Raw genomic sequence first — 15,462 nt, 5'->3', positions numbered from 1 at the left:
GTTTGCTCCTTTCCTCACACATCCCACAGTAAGTCCTCAGAAGGCTCTTCCCAGCATCCCGTAATTAGCTCCATGTGCCTTTGGCTGATCACCCTCTTCGCTTGGCAGAGAGGGAATGTTTCCTGGTTCCTCACCAAGGCAGACACAGTAACCCAGGCAACATGTGACCACATGTACCCCCGGCAGTGTCCTCTCCCCCTCTGTCCACTAGAGCTCATATGTGAAACAGATACTTGGAGAATTTGTTGTCTTTCATTTTTCTTCAGCCCTCCGGACAGCTCTTAAATATCTTCACTACAAACAGCTCCTAAATATTTTCCCTGCACGACTGCAAAAACAATAAGTTATAACTCAGAAATTTGGTAACATCTCTATCTTCTTGAATCATCCCTTCCTTATCTAGTGTTTGGGGATTCTTTGCTTTTTTTAGCTTTGAACCTGAAAAGACTAATTCTTTCAGTTGCATCTTCAGTACAGATGCAACAGATAGATCTGAACAAGACAGTTTATTCCCATAAGATGACTTTTCCTTGCCAACATGCTCTGCTCCCTTCATGGCTGGGGATGGGAGAAAGAGCCCTAAATTACCTTGGTTTTTACAGCATCTCTTCCCCTTTCATGGTGTCTGCCCTGGTGCCTCAGTTTAACAAGAAAGAAATGTTCTGTAAGGAATAATGAAAAAGAAAGATAAACTATAACACCTGGGTAGGGAGGGAGCTGCAGTGGCCAGATCCACCAGCCCACGTGGAAACAGGTCAGCTCTGGGGCATGGCTGCAGGGGGTCACCTGTACCCCGTCTGTGGCACCTCAGAGATGAAGTGAAGCCTCACTTTCCTGACTCTGCTTGGGGCAAAGCCCTGGATGGAAGGAGCCCCATCCCCATGCCCTTTATAGCTGGAGAGGCCTCAACTGGCCCCAGGGATGCTCCCCTGGTGTGTATCAAGCTGAACTCTGTCTCCAGCCTCATCAGCCCTTCCCTGCAGCTGTCCAGCTCCTTATACTCTTTCCTAAGCCTGAATCCAGCTCTCTGGCGCGGGGAGGTTTATTCTTTTTGATCACCTTCCTGCAAAAAAAACTTGTGCACGGAAAAAAAGACATCTCAGAGTGAAAAAAAAAAAAAAAAAAGAAGAAAGAAAAAAAAGAGGCCTCAGGCTTTCTGTTGCAATTCTGTGCAACCCTTAGTGCCTAGAATAATGATAAATCTGTATTTTTTCCCAGGAAAGTCTTTCTGTGCCTGGGGGGTGCTGAGAGGGCCACAGCCAGTGGCAGCAGTGTCTGCCTCCCGCTGTCCCAGGTTCGGCAGCCTTGGGAGGAGGTCAAACATGTCCTGCCCCCACAGGGCTCCCCAGGGCTGCCCGGGATGGGTCCCATGGGGGAACAATGATCAGATAAGACACCAAGCAGTGACTCAATATGTGGATACGTTATCTTTGAAGATCAAGCAAGGAGGGCACTCACAAGCAGTGAACACGTCTGAACATGCTTTAACATGTCAGAACTGGGGGTCAGCACCCAGCCAGGTCCCTGCAAGAGCTCACCCACAGCCTGGCTCCCTTCCTCACTGCCCAACCTGTGCCTTCAGCTTGTGCCATCTCTCCCACACATTAGCTGGGAGAGAGCCATCAGCAACTTCCTTCACTCTGGCAAGAGGAAAAAAAATCAAAAAAATCAGCTTTTCCTTTTGGACTGTAGCACAGGGAACAGACGGGCATGACACAAATGTGAGAGCCGGCTCTTTCCACTGGCCCTGCCTTGGGGCACTCACCTCTTGGCCCTGCTCCCCCCACCTACGTGGGGCAGGCAGTGGCCCTCTGGAGAAGCCCCTCTTCCTCCCCAGGCAGCATCAGTGCCAACCACAGCACAGGATGTCTCTCGCTCGCCATGTCCCTGTGACTCAACTAGGTCAACCGAAGGCAGAGAGCGAGCGAGCAGGGAGGCAGCCGTGGTGCAAGTGGGGGTTTCTCTTCTCTTAATGCCACAGGCTCTCATCCATCTGTGACATTTTCCAGTCCTGATTTGAAGATGGAAGTGATGGGAAATCTGTCCGCATTTAGGTTCACTCTTGCACATACCCTTGGCAGCTCCCAAGGACACCCAAAGATGTGTGAGTCCTGATGGGAATGAGCCCACCAGCTTGGCTGGGCAGGCTGGGACAGAGGGGAAAGCAGGCCACTCTCTCCAAGCCAGTGTCTCATCTTGCTTTGATGGTTGGATGATGGCAGTACCTGTAAGATGCAGCTGTGAGGTACCATCAAACCTCAAATGGTTTGTGCTGTGCTTTGCCAGGTTTCATGCCCACTTTCCCACCTTTCAGGCAAAGATACTGCCAGTCATTTTTCTACTTCTTCCACTAATTTCTCCATGGCAGGCTAATGTTGTTAATTGATAAATGGTATTTGTGGTTATGACTCATCTGTTGCTTTACTTACCATCTGCAAAATCAGTGTAGATCTGTGCAGAGATGCTGGTTAGTGCTGGAAAATAAAGCCCCTGTAGCTTAACATGGTACTCACACTTCTCTCAAGATTGTGATGCACTTAGCCCTGTCTGATGGCCCACCCTGCCTCCCACGGTGACACCGGAATGAAGGGGGGATTTTTAATCTGTTCCCCTGGCATTTTATCATTCCGGTAGGACCACTGGAAGAGCTGCCTTTTGGTCCGCTTTGCTTTCTCGCATTTGCTTGATATGAGTTTGTTGCAGTTTAACTTTAAAGAAATCAACATTTTTTTGCTGGAAAAAGACTTCTGGCATTTAGAAAGAAAGAAAAAAAAAATCCCGGAGAAGTTCAGCTGATAATGTGGCGGAGTCATCTGTGTAGTGCTAGGAGTGGAGCAGTCATGTCTCTCCACCCTGTGATATCATCAATACAGCTATGACTTGGGCAGAATTTAGGATGGAAAAACTGAAACTGCTCGAGTCAGCTGGAAATTTTTAGGGTGGGGTGTGTCTCTGCAGGCAGCGGCGCTGCCTTCCGGGAGCCCACCATGACAAGCAGCTCCAGTTGCACAATGGTCCCTGCTCGAGAGCCACACCTGGGTGCACAAACTCCCCCAGCAGCCAGAAAGAGCCTAACCCTGACACAGAGAGTCTGGGCTGGAGAAAGCTGAGGTGGAGGGGCTACTACTCCAGCCTCTGAAATAGAATCAAATGGTTCTCCTTCAGCCACGTGTCCTGCTGAAATGGAGGCCTGGGCTTTGTGGAGCTGCCTGAGAGACAGATGCAGGGCAGGAGTGTCGTCACTCTCTGGCCAACTCTGGCTGCAGGTAGCTAAATGTGCACTCCCGTGCAGAGCTCCCCATACCTTTGCACTGAAAGTATTGATGGAGGCATAGACAATAGTAGGAGCCTGGGAGCCTCTATGTCTGATGTTCCAATCCTGGGGCAGCATTGCTCCCCTAAGGCTGAGAGAATTGGGGTTGTTCAGCCTGGAAAAGAGAAGGTTTTGGGTGACCTGATTGTGAACTGAAGGGAGCCCACAAGAAAAATTGAGACTTTTTGCAAGGGCATGTAGTGACAGGACAAGGGGTAATGGCTTCAAACTAAAAGAGAGCAGGTTTAGATTAGATATTAGCAAGAAATTCTTTACTGTGAGGGTGGTGAGGCACTGGCACAGGTTGCCCAGAGAAGCTGTGGATGCCCCATCCCTGGAAGTGTTCAAAGCCAGGCTGAGTGGAGCTCTGACCAACCTGGTCTAGTGGAAGGCATACCTGCCCATGGCAGGGGCGTTAGAACCAGATGACCTTTAAGGTTGCTTCCAATCAAAGCCACTCTGTGATTCTAAGTCAGACATCCCAGAACTAGTGGATGTCAGCTGGTCCCTCTTAGAAGTGTCCCTCAAGCTGAGCAGGGGGGTTGATGCTGAGCATTGTGGTTGGTGGCACTTCTCCACCCCATGCAGAGCCCTTTGTAGGCTTTTAATAACACAGTATGTATGTAGTCAAGTATGGGGTAAAAATGCATTACTTAAGGATGTGATTTTCCTAAGATCAAAGTAATCCAGCGCTTGCCTTCCCAAGACTTTTGTAATTCTTCTAGACATCTCTGAAGATGAGAAACCAAAGCCCCATCTGTCAGAGGCTGACAGACTTCTGGGGCAAAGACTTTCTTTGTGCTGGACACCATGTCCTTGAGAGGAGCACTGTCTGCAGAGGAGGGACACAGCCTTGTCCCTGCAGTGCAATTCTCCATCCTGCCCTCTCTGCAGGGGCTGCTTGAGATCAGCTTCAAAGCCTGGTTAGGAACCCCGGCACTGTTCTGAGGCTCCAGAAAGGAGCTAAAGAGCTGAGAGAGTTGTGTGTCTGTGCCCAGCTGGAGCTGGCTTTGAGGATCAGAGAGCTGAGAGCACCTGAGCTGCAGTTCTCTGGCACCAAAGGCAGCTGCTGTACTCCAAATCACAAATTGCTTGGGCAGATTTTATTTTTGAGTAGTTCTTGCCTCTGCAGGGAATACCAGTCCCTCTGTCTCTGTGCTAGGTTTGATGAGGGCTGTAGGGAGAATAACAATCTGATTTCCACAACAAGCAGTTTTGCCATGCTGACAGGAAACGGGAGAAATATCCTTCAAGACATAACCCAATGATGCCCCCAAAAGCAAAATAGAAACAGCTGTGGCAGGGGAACCAGTGGAGTGAGCCCTGCAAGCTGCATCCAGTCTATCTCATCACAAGCTGACAGTGTGGCACTGCTGAGCCCACTCTGACCACTGCCTGTCTCCCTTCTCCTCCTCCAGATTTTTATGCTTCTCTTAGACCTCTATTCACGCTGACACTTTCTGGGTCCAAAAAGCGTCTTGGCAATCTGCTGTCTGTCAGCTGCTCCAGCAGATAATCAGTTTAAGCAAACTTAATTACTGCTAAGTGATGCAAAGGATCGCCCATCTTGCAAAACCTTGGAGCCGGGAGGGCTGGCTGTCTGCGCCTTCCCCTGGTTCCAAATCAGCCCCAGCACAAGTGTTCTCAGTTTAACTTGCCTTCTGGTGACTGCCTTGTAAATGAGGTGTGATTTGCTCCAAGAGGCCATGTGGGAGGAATGGAGGAAATAAGTAAAGTTGGTAAATTGCATTTCAGACTACTGGAAAGCTAATGGATGGATGAGCTCCTATTTGGGAAGCCAGGTTGCTTACAGCAGATCTCTGCAGTGAGTAAGCATTTAAACCCCTAAATGAGCAGCATTTCGCTGCTCTCTGGAGCTTACATATGTCATCAGTCAGCATCAGGCCACATGACCCAGTTGGTGCTGATTGCAAGAGAAATACATTTGTATTTCTCAGGTTTCCCGTGGGTTCCCGCAATATTAATTCGAGTTACTGGATGTGAAATTCCTCAGAGACAGTGACAAGTTATTGTGTTAATGTCTAGACTCTGTGATCTTAAAGGTCTTTTCCATGCTAAGTGGTTCTATGATTTATAGCACACAAGTCATCCAAGAGAAAACAAACTGCAGGAAATGGGTGCACAGGGAGGCGGCAGTGGGATGGCAACTGCTCTGTCCTGTATTGGCCACAGCCTTTGCTGTGGACCATGTTCATGGGTGCAGGGCCCTCAGAGAAGCTTTTAGCTGACTGTGGTATCCCCTTTTCAGACCATTTTCCCTCAGTCATCCCCACTGTCACTTCCAGCTCTCTGCACACAGGTGAAGTGAGGTCCTGGTGAGCTGCATGTTACCTTGCCTCCAGAGATGGGCCGTGAGAATGGGCCAGGAGGAATTCCCCAGTATCTCGCAGGTATTTACATCATGGCTTCATCAGGCTTTGGAGGAGCCTTTCTCACGGTGTGGGATGGCCCAGGGGCTGTGAGGACACCTGTCAGGTGTGGCCTTGGCTGGGGCTGCCGTGATGAATCTCCTGAGCTCTGCAGTTCTGTGACTCACCAAGATCAGTCTGAACCCAAGAGCTGAATGGGACCAGATGGGTTTCATCCTAGGGCACTGAGGGAGCTGGCAGAAGAGCTCACTAAGCTGCTGTCCAGCTTTTAATCATCATTTATCATCATTTATCCTCTCGTCATTTATCATCAGTCCTGGCTGACTGGAAAGATCCCAGATGACTGGAGGCTGGCCAATGTGACGCCCATCCACAAGAAAGTCTGGAAGGAGAATATGACGAGCTACAGGCCTGTCAGCTGACTTCAGTGTCTGCCAAGATTATGGAGCAGATCACCTTGAGTGGGATCACATGGCACATACAGGACAATCAAGGGATCAGACCCAGTAAGCAACAGTTTAGGAAAGGCAGGCCCTGCCTGACTAACCTTATTTCATTTTATGACCAGGTGACCTGCCTGGTGGATGAAGGAAAGGCTGTGGATGTTGCTTACCTGGATTTCAGCAAAGCTTTTGACACCATCTCCCACGGCACACTCCTGGAAAAGCTGGCAGCCCATGGCTTTGACAGGGGCACTCTCTGCTGGGTTAAGAACTGGCTGATGGCCGGGCCCAGAGAGTGGTGGTGAACGGGGCTGCATCCAGTTGGCGGCCGGTCACTAGTGGTGTCCTCCAGGGATCAGTGTTGTTTAGCCTGGAGAAAAGGAGGATCAGGGGTTACCTCATCACCCTCTAGAACACCCTGAAAGGGGGTTGTAGCCAGGTGGGAGTTGACCTCCTCTCCCAGGCTACTAATGACAGGACAGAAGGACATAGTCTTAAGCTGAGCCAGGGGAGGTTTAGGTTGGACGTTAGGAGGAATTTCTTCACAAAAAGGATGATTAGATATTGGAATGGGCTGCCCGAGGAGGTGGTGGAGTCACTGTCCCTGGAGATGTTTAAGAAAAGACCAGATGTGGCACTTAGTGCCATGGTCCAGGTGTTGGGTCATTGGTTGGACTCTCAGAAGTCTTTTCCAACCTAATTGATTCCATGATTCTGTGAAAAAAAACCACTACAGGAGAGGGCACATAAAGATCAAGATCTCGTTTACCCAGACACTGCTGAATCCTCTCTGTTATTCCATGGACATGTAATTCACTGGGCCCATTCCAACAAGAGGAAAAGCAGCATCGTTGCGCCAAGTGAGACCCCCTAGATTCCCTCCCCAGGCAAGCTCTTAGCTGGGGGCCAGTGGGGACCAGGATATGCCAAGGACACGCATCTGCCTTTGTGCCTGAAGGGTCATGGGTTTCTGCCTGGTGATCCCAGGAAGAAATTAGATGATGTGCATTAAATAGAAAACTCACTTCTGAAGTGCACAGGAAACCACAGATAAGGGTGGTGCAAAGATGTTGCTAAACTGCCAAGGAATTTCCCCGACAGAGTGAGCTGTGGTGGCAGCCCCAGCCATCCCTGATCTCCCTTATCCTCCAGCCTCAACCTCCACCAGTCTCACACAGTCACCATGGGCTAGCTAAGGTGCCAGGGGATTTCCAGGAGACCCATGCACAGAGACATGGAGTCTGACATAGCAGCACACCACAAGCTGGTCCCATGGCACTATGGTCATTCGTCTGCACATTCTCCATGCCCACAGTGGAGAGGAGACATTGGCCACAGGGGCTGTGAGGAGATGTAATGTGGCATCAGCATCCAAGCGACTGCTTCTTGGCAGTCATGCTCAGGCTGTGTAGCCCAGTACTGCCCCACTTGTTCAGTGATGCCGCTCCCTCCCTCTCCTCTCCCTTTGTGGCCAGCTGTGGAGTGTGCCTGGCTTGGGCTGGGCTCCCTGCTGCTTGCCAGGCCCCTGCAGCTCTGTACTCAACATCAGTGATGCCGAATGGGGCTGCTACGCCTGCCCCTGGGCTTTTTTGGGTCGATGCAGCTGCAAGGCACTGCCCAGCTGCGACAAACCCTGGCCTGCTGCTGCGGCTCGGGGAACACACCTGCTCCAGAGGGACAGGCTGAGTCCTCTCTCCCAGCTGGGCAGCACAGCAAAAGGGGCTTTCAGAACCCCCATCTATGCCATGGGAGGAACAGCTGCTGCCTCCCAGAGCCCCAACTCCCTGTGAACCCTCCAAAAGGCATGGACACTGCCCACAGCCCTTTCCTGCAGAGCTGACAGCAGGTGCACTTTTTCCTACTTCCTCAGCCCTGGATTTCTCCAGACTTTAAAAAAGTTGGGCAGCCTGCTCCTGCTCCACTGTAGCACAAGGCAGCACAAGGCAGCAGGCAGCATCATTAGCCTGCCAAGGGAGCAAATGTGCCTCGGACATGCCCCAGAAATGCCTCAGACATGCCTCAGACATGCCTCCATGCTCTGCTCTGAAAGAAATCCTTAGTGCTTCTCTACCACCCCGGTTTCAGTTTGAAAAACAGCTCCAGCTGATCCCTCTCACCTGTGACACTGACAGGAAACATGGCCCTGTAGCCAGGGCATCAGGATACTGGGATCACATGGTGCTCTCACTGTCCAGCCATGGGGCAAGCCTGGCCCCGCAGCACTGATGCCTGCCCAGCAGAGAAGGGAACACAAAACAAAGGACATGTTTCTGCAGAACTGGAGACCTTGTTCTTACAAAATATTCTGATGTTCAAAGTAATCAAAGGCACTCTAGCTCAGCCTCTGGCCGGGGACCATTTCCCTGTGGTTACCATTTTCAGAAAACATTAACAAATAAACCAGCAAAATCCCAGAAAGCAAAAATTATTATGACTAATGGTCTTTGAGCTTCCTCCAAGTTCAATATCAAAATAGAAAACAATTACAGGAATAGGAGTTAGAGCAGACAGTGAGTGAGCAGTCTCTGGGAGTGCCAAGCTGCTCCTCCATTGCCTGGACAATCTAGTATTTGGGCAGTCAGGCCCATGCTTCCATTTGTTAGATATTCCCTTTTACTAGTAGCAAAAACAAGAGCCGTGAAGTGCTCAGGGAAGCAGAAGCGTGTGTCCTTGCACTGATGCCAGCAAAGGTGCCCATGGGAGCCATGCTCTGCCTGCTCCTCTCCCAGTCTCCATCAATACCTCAGGACCATGCAGGACATGCTTCCACAATGCTGGCTCCATGCCTGACCTGACATCTCTGCCCTGATGGTGGGACCAAAGCCCCGGTGTAGACCATGAGCAGCTCTGAGCTCAAACAAGAAGGTTCAGAAAGGGACCCATTGGCTTATCCCACAGCACAGGCAGAGGCACAGCTGTGGTTAAGCACCAGCTCTGAGGTATGGTTCATTTGCATTGTGTGCATTCCTCAGCTACTTTGATGTCCCACATGAGGTTCTGGTGCCCGGAGAGCCCGGAGCTCCCATTTGCTGCAGGAGGACAGGTATGCCCATCATACTCTCCAGTGATTGTGACTACAGGCATCCAGGCAGCCTGGTTGGCTGCAAGCTCATCCCTGCTCCCTCCCTGTCCCCATTGCAGCCAGCTGAGCCAGCAGGAATGTGGCACCCAGGGGATGTGGCTCCATTTGTCAGTCACTGCCTTCCCAGGAGCCAGTGTGGGCTTGGTTGGGGCTCCATGTTAGGAGAGTGCCTGAGCCTCCTTTAGGCACTGGGGAGGCTGCTCCTTCCTCAGCTTATGCCTTCGTGTTGTTTCTGCAAGTTGGGGCATGTCCCTGTGTGCTGCATGGTCAGGGCCACCTGCCAGCAGCCCCTGAGCCATCAGAGGTGACAAGGCTGCACAAGGATCCCCTGGGAGCTCATCTGGCACGATGGCAAGGTGGGCTTGGGCGGCTCAGACCTGGCAGCACGTGGGGTGAAGAAGCAACCACTGGCTGAGGGGCAGCAAGGCAGGCACAAAGAAGGTGATGCCAGCAATGCCAATACCTCTCTCGGGTGAGAGAGACAGAATTGACCTCAATGGGCCCCAAACTGCCCCCAGTCTGGGAGTTTGTCCCTTGGGGTCACTGTAGAAGTCATTAAGTACAAGCCAGACACACCATCAGCCTACTGGTGGTGTTGTCCTGAACGTAGGCTTGTTACCCAGTGCACAGTGTCAATTCACACACTGAGGCGAGATACTTCTATTTTTTATTCTAGTTTGTGCAAAGCAGGGAGCTGAGTGGTAACCCACAAAAGGCTGGTTCCCCAATCATCAGAACTTCACTATTTATACATTTTAACAAACAAAGGCATCAGCATTCATCGTTACAGGTTACTTACCTTTCTTATTAATTAGTACTCAACCCCCTGTTTGCTGGTTGTATCTCTCGCTTCTCATGCTAATTAGTCCACATGTGCAGTTTTTCCCTCCCTTTGAGTCTGGGGTCTGTTTTGAGTAGGTGATCATGGGTTGGTGGTCACGATCTTCTACTGCTGGAATTACCTTTCCCCCAGTTACTGCTCAGTCCTGCTGACTTCACACCCGGTGGCTGTTGTCCAGACAGACGGCCCATTCATCTTGGGATTGTCTTCCCTCTGCCTTAAAACAAAAGATTAGCCGAGCTTACAGAGTTCACAATGCAATTGCTTAATCAGACTGTTTATTTATATCTACTAGTTAACAACTGAAAAAGAAATAACAGAGTTTGGTTCATATCATGGGAGACTCCACATCAATATCTCAAAGTGTGATCTCCAGACAGCTGTGGCTGCTCTGTACTAATGACACTTTTCAGCCTTTGTGTGCTTAATTCCTTAATTTTTTGGCTGTGAATGCATAACTTTAGTCTTAATAGGATCAGCAGTGTGCAAGGTCAGGCCCTCCCTTCGGCACTGATGTGGAGGAGGCCAGTTTAGATGGATCCAGGACATGGCTGGGCTGTGCTCAGGTGGTTTTGCAATGTGCCTCTGTGTGCTACTGGGTCTTTGTCTTTGCCTCTTTTGTTTTTTCCACCCGTGGGTGTCCTGAAGACTCAAATAACGCAAATCAGCCCCGTCACTGTCCAAGTGGGGTGAGATGAGCCGGAGCCTATAAAACCACGAGGTCAGAGGGTGCAGCTGCCTCACCAGGCACTCACACGTCCCTCTGGCAGAGAGTGTGAGGCTGGATTGAGGGATCTCATCTGAGAGAATACCCTAAATCACACCCTGCAGGCTGTGTTTTGCTGGGAGGTTCCAGGAAAAGGCAGGCGAGATGTACGATGAGGGAGTGCGTGGGGGTGAAGTCTCAGCAGTCGTGATGGCTTCCCAAGCCATTCCTGCACCCTTTGCAGTGGGTGAAGGTCACAGGGCCAGGAAACCACAGGAGCTGCTGCACAGCCACACGCACTGATCCCTGCACCCAGCTGGCTGAGCAAAGGCTGTCCTCGACGCTGCCTGGGGTTAGGAGACCAGGTTCTACCATCCCTTTCTATCAGCTTCCCTTCTCTTTCTGGACTGGCTTTTTCAAAATTTCTAATAAAAAAAAAAGAGGGAAGGAATATTCCTATCTTTCTAATCGCCCTGGTTCCTATCTCTTTTCGCCCTGGTTCTTGAACTACCTACGTTTTTCCCTTGGGAACAAGGATGCTGAAAAGTACAGCGTGACACCAGCTGTTTTGGAAACAGGATGCCCGTGCTCGGGCACGGCACGAGCTCGGTGTGACTGCGTCAGCGCCGCCGGCTTTCGCAGCGGGTAGGAGCGAAACTGCGAGAGCTGAAGCGGTGGGATAACGCAGCCGGTGCGAGCACAGGGGCGTGGGGACACGCAGCACAACTCCCTCGCCCTCCAGCGTGTGAAGGGAGCCGTGCCTTGGCAGAGCAAACGTGGCGGGGCACAGGCTGCCCCACGCGTGGTTTGGCAGCCCAGCCCTGCCGGCGAGGTCTGGCGGCCACGGGCAGTGGTGTGGCACATGGCAGCAGCAGGACACAGCCACGGGCAGTGTGTGGCACATGGCAGCAGCAGGACACAGCCACGGGCAGTGTGTGGCACATGGCAGCAGCAGGACACAGCCACGGGCAGTGGTGTGGCACATGGCAGCAGCAGGACACAGCCATGGCTGCCCTAGGGGCAAAGACATGCTCTTTGACTCTCTGCTAACATGATTTATGACTTGCTACATCGGTGTGTACAAGCTGGTTTGGGGCAAGAGAGTAAATACTTGATTTTTTTTTTTCCCTTTTAGAACCGTCAACATCAAGAGTTTTCTGAACTGCAGATGCTGCCCCCCAGGATGGCTCCCTGTAGGGACACCAAGGCAAGCTCTGCTCTGTGTCCCTAACTCAGGGGCAGAGACTCACCTTGCATCCCTCCTCTCCTGATGGATGTCCTGGTAGAAAAAGGACCATCACACTGTGGCATCTACTGCTTACCGTGGAGGTCCAGCCCAGCTGTCATTCATCCCCTGCTCACAGGCTCCAGTGAAATCCAGGGAGTCCAACTGAGACATTTTGCAGAGTAGGAGGAATTCATAAAGATGAATCTCCAGCAGCTGAGAAAGGAGAAAACCTGCTAATGACCCTGCAGCACCAACCCTCTGGTGGGAGCCCTCAGCCATCTGCAGAACTGCAGGGCTGCACCCGCACCCAGGCACTCCCAGAGCACAGGAACAAAGCCACACCTTTACTCCCCCTTTCCCTGTCTTTAAGGAACACAGAGAGTGGATAAGAATTATTCTGAAGCCATTTATTATGGAGTTACTATTTAGTAGAGTTAAAAAACAGATTTGGTGATTTCGAACAAACTGGTGAGTATTTTTGGAGAGGGTGGAGGCAAAGGAAAAAATAAAGCAGGCTGAGTTGCCTTGTGCTTTCTTTCTGGTGGGAAAATGCCATTTTAGTGAGAAATCAAAGTATCAAGTGGAAAAAAAAGTATGGCATATGGTGCTCTATGAAAAAGCAGAGTAGCTGCTCCCACTAACATTACATCAACAAAATATTAATATCTGAAAATTAAGCCTAAGTTCCCAGACTATACTGCACAGACAAACACCTTCTGCTGGCTCTGCCAAACCCCTCTGGAGCATCTGTCAGTGAGATATAAATAGAAGTGTCTGGGAAGCTGTAACCTACAGGCTTCACAGCTCTTAGTGAAACAGAAAGAGAAAAAGGAGGCTTTTCTCTAATTATTTTTAGCAGGATAGCAACTTGAGGAAGTTCCAGGGAAGACTACTCAGCCAGAGCCAAATCACCCCCTGGGATGTGAGCGCTGTGCACGGGGAGAGAGGAGTAAGGAAGGAGAAGAGGAAGGGGCCTTTGCTTGGACATTTCTGCCGGGAATCGGGAGGGAGCACTGCTGACACACTGTGAAACATGGTCTGGAAGCCTTCAAAGGATTCAAAGAGGTTAAAGGTTGCTCCACGGAAAGGCCAGCAGCCTTTCCTGTGAGACGAGAGCAGCCCCAGCTCCTGCTCATCCTTCTCATCACAGAGGAGTTTCAGAAGCGGCTGTCATTGCACAGAAGCAGATATCTGATTGTGGGAGCTTTTAATTAACAACAGCACAACCAAACCCACCAACGGGAAACTGGTTTGAGAAATTCAAATGGAAACGATACTCTTTAATGATAACCAACACACCCCCGACCCTGAGTTGATGCCTGCCACCTTCCTGAGGGAGCCCTCTTCAGAGATGATTCCTCCATGGCTTACCCAGGCACCAGATCCAGATGAAGCAGAGCAAGTTGCCAAGTGCCCTCCCAGCCAGGCATCCTGCCCCTGGGCACAGCTCCCAGCAGCTGGCCCACAGAGTAAGGGAAAGGGCTGGACATGGAGCTCACAGGCTGTGCCATGGGAATGGCTCCCTAGGCACAGCTGAACTGACAAAGAGCCCCAAACACTCAGCACCCTGGCAGTTTTGAGCTTTTTTCCACACACTGTAACCACTGCAGGGAGGTCAAGGCTCCAGGAGCAGCTTACACTGATCAAATGCAGGAACACTTTGTTCTCACTTCAGTGGCACTCAGGCAGAAAAAGAGCCTAAGCCCAGGCCTCCAATACTCCACATAACCTTCTGCAGACTGAAGGCACCCTGCAGTAACAAAACCCCCATCGACCGGATGTTATCTGGAAACACAAGCTGATTTCCTGGCAAGAAATGAATAAAAAATGCTACGTGAAAATTCACTTGGATATACTTCTTGGCAAAAAATTACTCTTACACAAGTTTTCTGTCCAGTTATAACTCCATGCTGTCTCCACTTTCTTATATTTAGAAAAAAGAAACTAATTATCTAATCAGAACATAAGATCATAAACTCAGAGCTGAGGCAGGTTACAGCCACAGCTCACTGGTAGCCAGGAGCCTGTACTTGATCCAGAAGATACATGTACTGTGTTCCTGTCTTTGCTACACAACCCCACTGGAGCCACACCTGCGTGGGGATGTCCAGGACACTTGACAGGGCTTGGCAGAAGATGCAAAGCCCTAAGGCAGCTGAGGTGCCCTGATTTCAGTGTGAACAAAGACCTCTGGACACCTGAGGCAGGCAGGCACTGGTGCCTGTGACTCTGCACACTTTGTTAACTCTGCTGCTGTGCAAAAAAGCCCACGATGGTCCCTTCAGTCCTCTCCTCTCTGATGACATCAGACTGCAGCAACAGGGAGATGGTTTGGGCTGGGGCACACAATGTGCAAGGAGAAGCTGAGAGCACCAGGTTTGTTCAGGCTGGAGAGAAGCTGAAGGGAGATACTACTGTTATCTGCTACTCTCTGATGGAGAGACACATAGGAAAAGCTGAAAGGCAACAGGCACAACATGAGAAATTATGCAAGGATAACATTCACTGTCAGCACAGTGACACTGTGAAGTGTCACTGGAAGTGACATCTCTTCTCTGAAAAGAACCCACTATAACTTTGAACCTGACTCTTCTTTCAGCAGGGGGTGGACAAAGCAGCCTCCAGCCATCCCTTCCAGCTCCATGACCCAAGAAGCCTGTGAAGAACCACTTCCCATGAGAACTCTCACACTTTCTGGGAAGGTGCTTCGAGAACTTGAGCCTTTCAGTTTTCTATCTCTGAAATGGAGCTGACGTGATTTCCTTATTCAAGCCTTTGTCTAGCAGGTGTACAGAGTAACCCATTTTTTTAGTGTGGAATAGATGACTTGGCTCTTCAGAATACACAAACCAGCACAAGCAAATAGGAGAGAGGCACTTCTGGTGCCATATTAGCATTTTGTTTCAGAACTCGCCTGTGATGCTGTTGGAGGCTATGTGTTTTCTTCAGATCTGAAATCCTCAGAGCTGCCCCAAAGTTTCTAGCAAACAAATTTAATGCTTTCATTTTACACCAGAAGCATAACAATTATCTGGGAAATCTCCCTCCCACGCCCCGCAGTCTGTATTTTGGGTGGCTTGGTGATCTCACCCCCAGTTACTCAGGTTCAACATTGCTTTTAAAAACTGTCATATAAAAGCCACTGGGGTCAACTTTTAAGCCAGGGCTCACCATGAACAGCTATGTGTGGTTAAATACAGAAAAACAAAGCAATTGAAAGAAGAAGACCAAAAGAAATCTTCCATCTTCTCTCTCCCACTCCCCTCTTTATCCACACGTTGCCAGACCTTAAGAGACATGACCTGCAAGTACAACTGCTGTCATCCTGCAGGCCCTGCAGTTCTCTGCTGTTGTCTTTCCCACTTCTTCATAATTCTTCTCATGAAGAGAGCCACCAATATCTGCCCAGACATTGCCTCTTGCTATGCCTAACTCCACAGCACGTCCCACAAGGGGAGG

The sequence above is a fragment of the Manacus candei genome, unplaced genomic scaffold (assembly GCF_025592945.1).
Source record: "Manacus candei isolate 608988 ecotype Guabito, Panama unplaced genomic scaffold, ASM2559294v1 h1tg000005l, whole genome shotgun sequence".
Lineage (NCBI taxonomy): Eukaryota > Metazoa > Chordata > Aves > Passeriformes > Pipridae > Manacus > Manacus candei.
Note: the sequence above shows the minus strand (reverse complement) of the source record.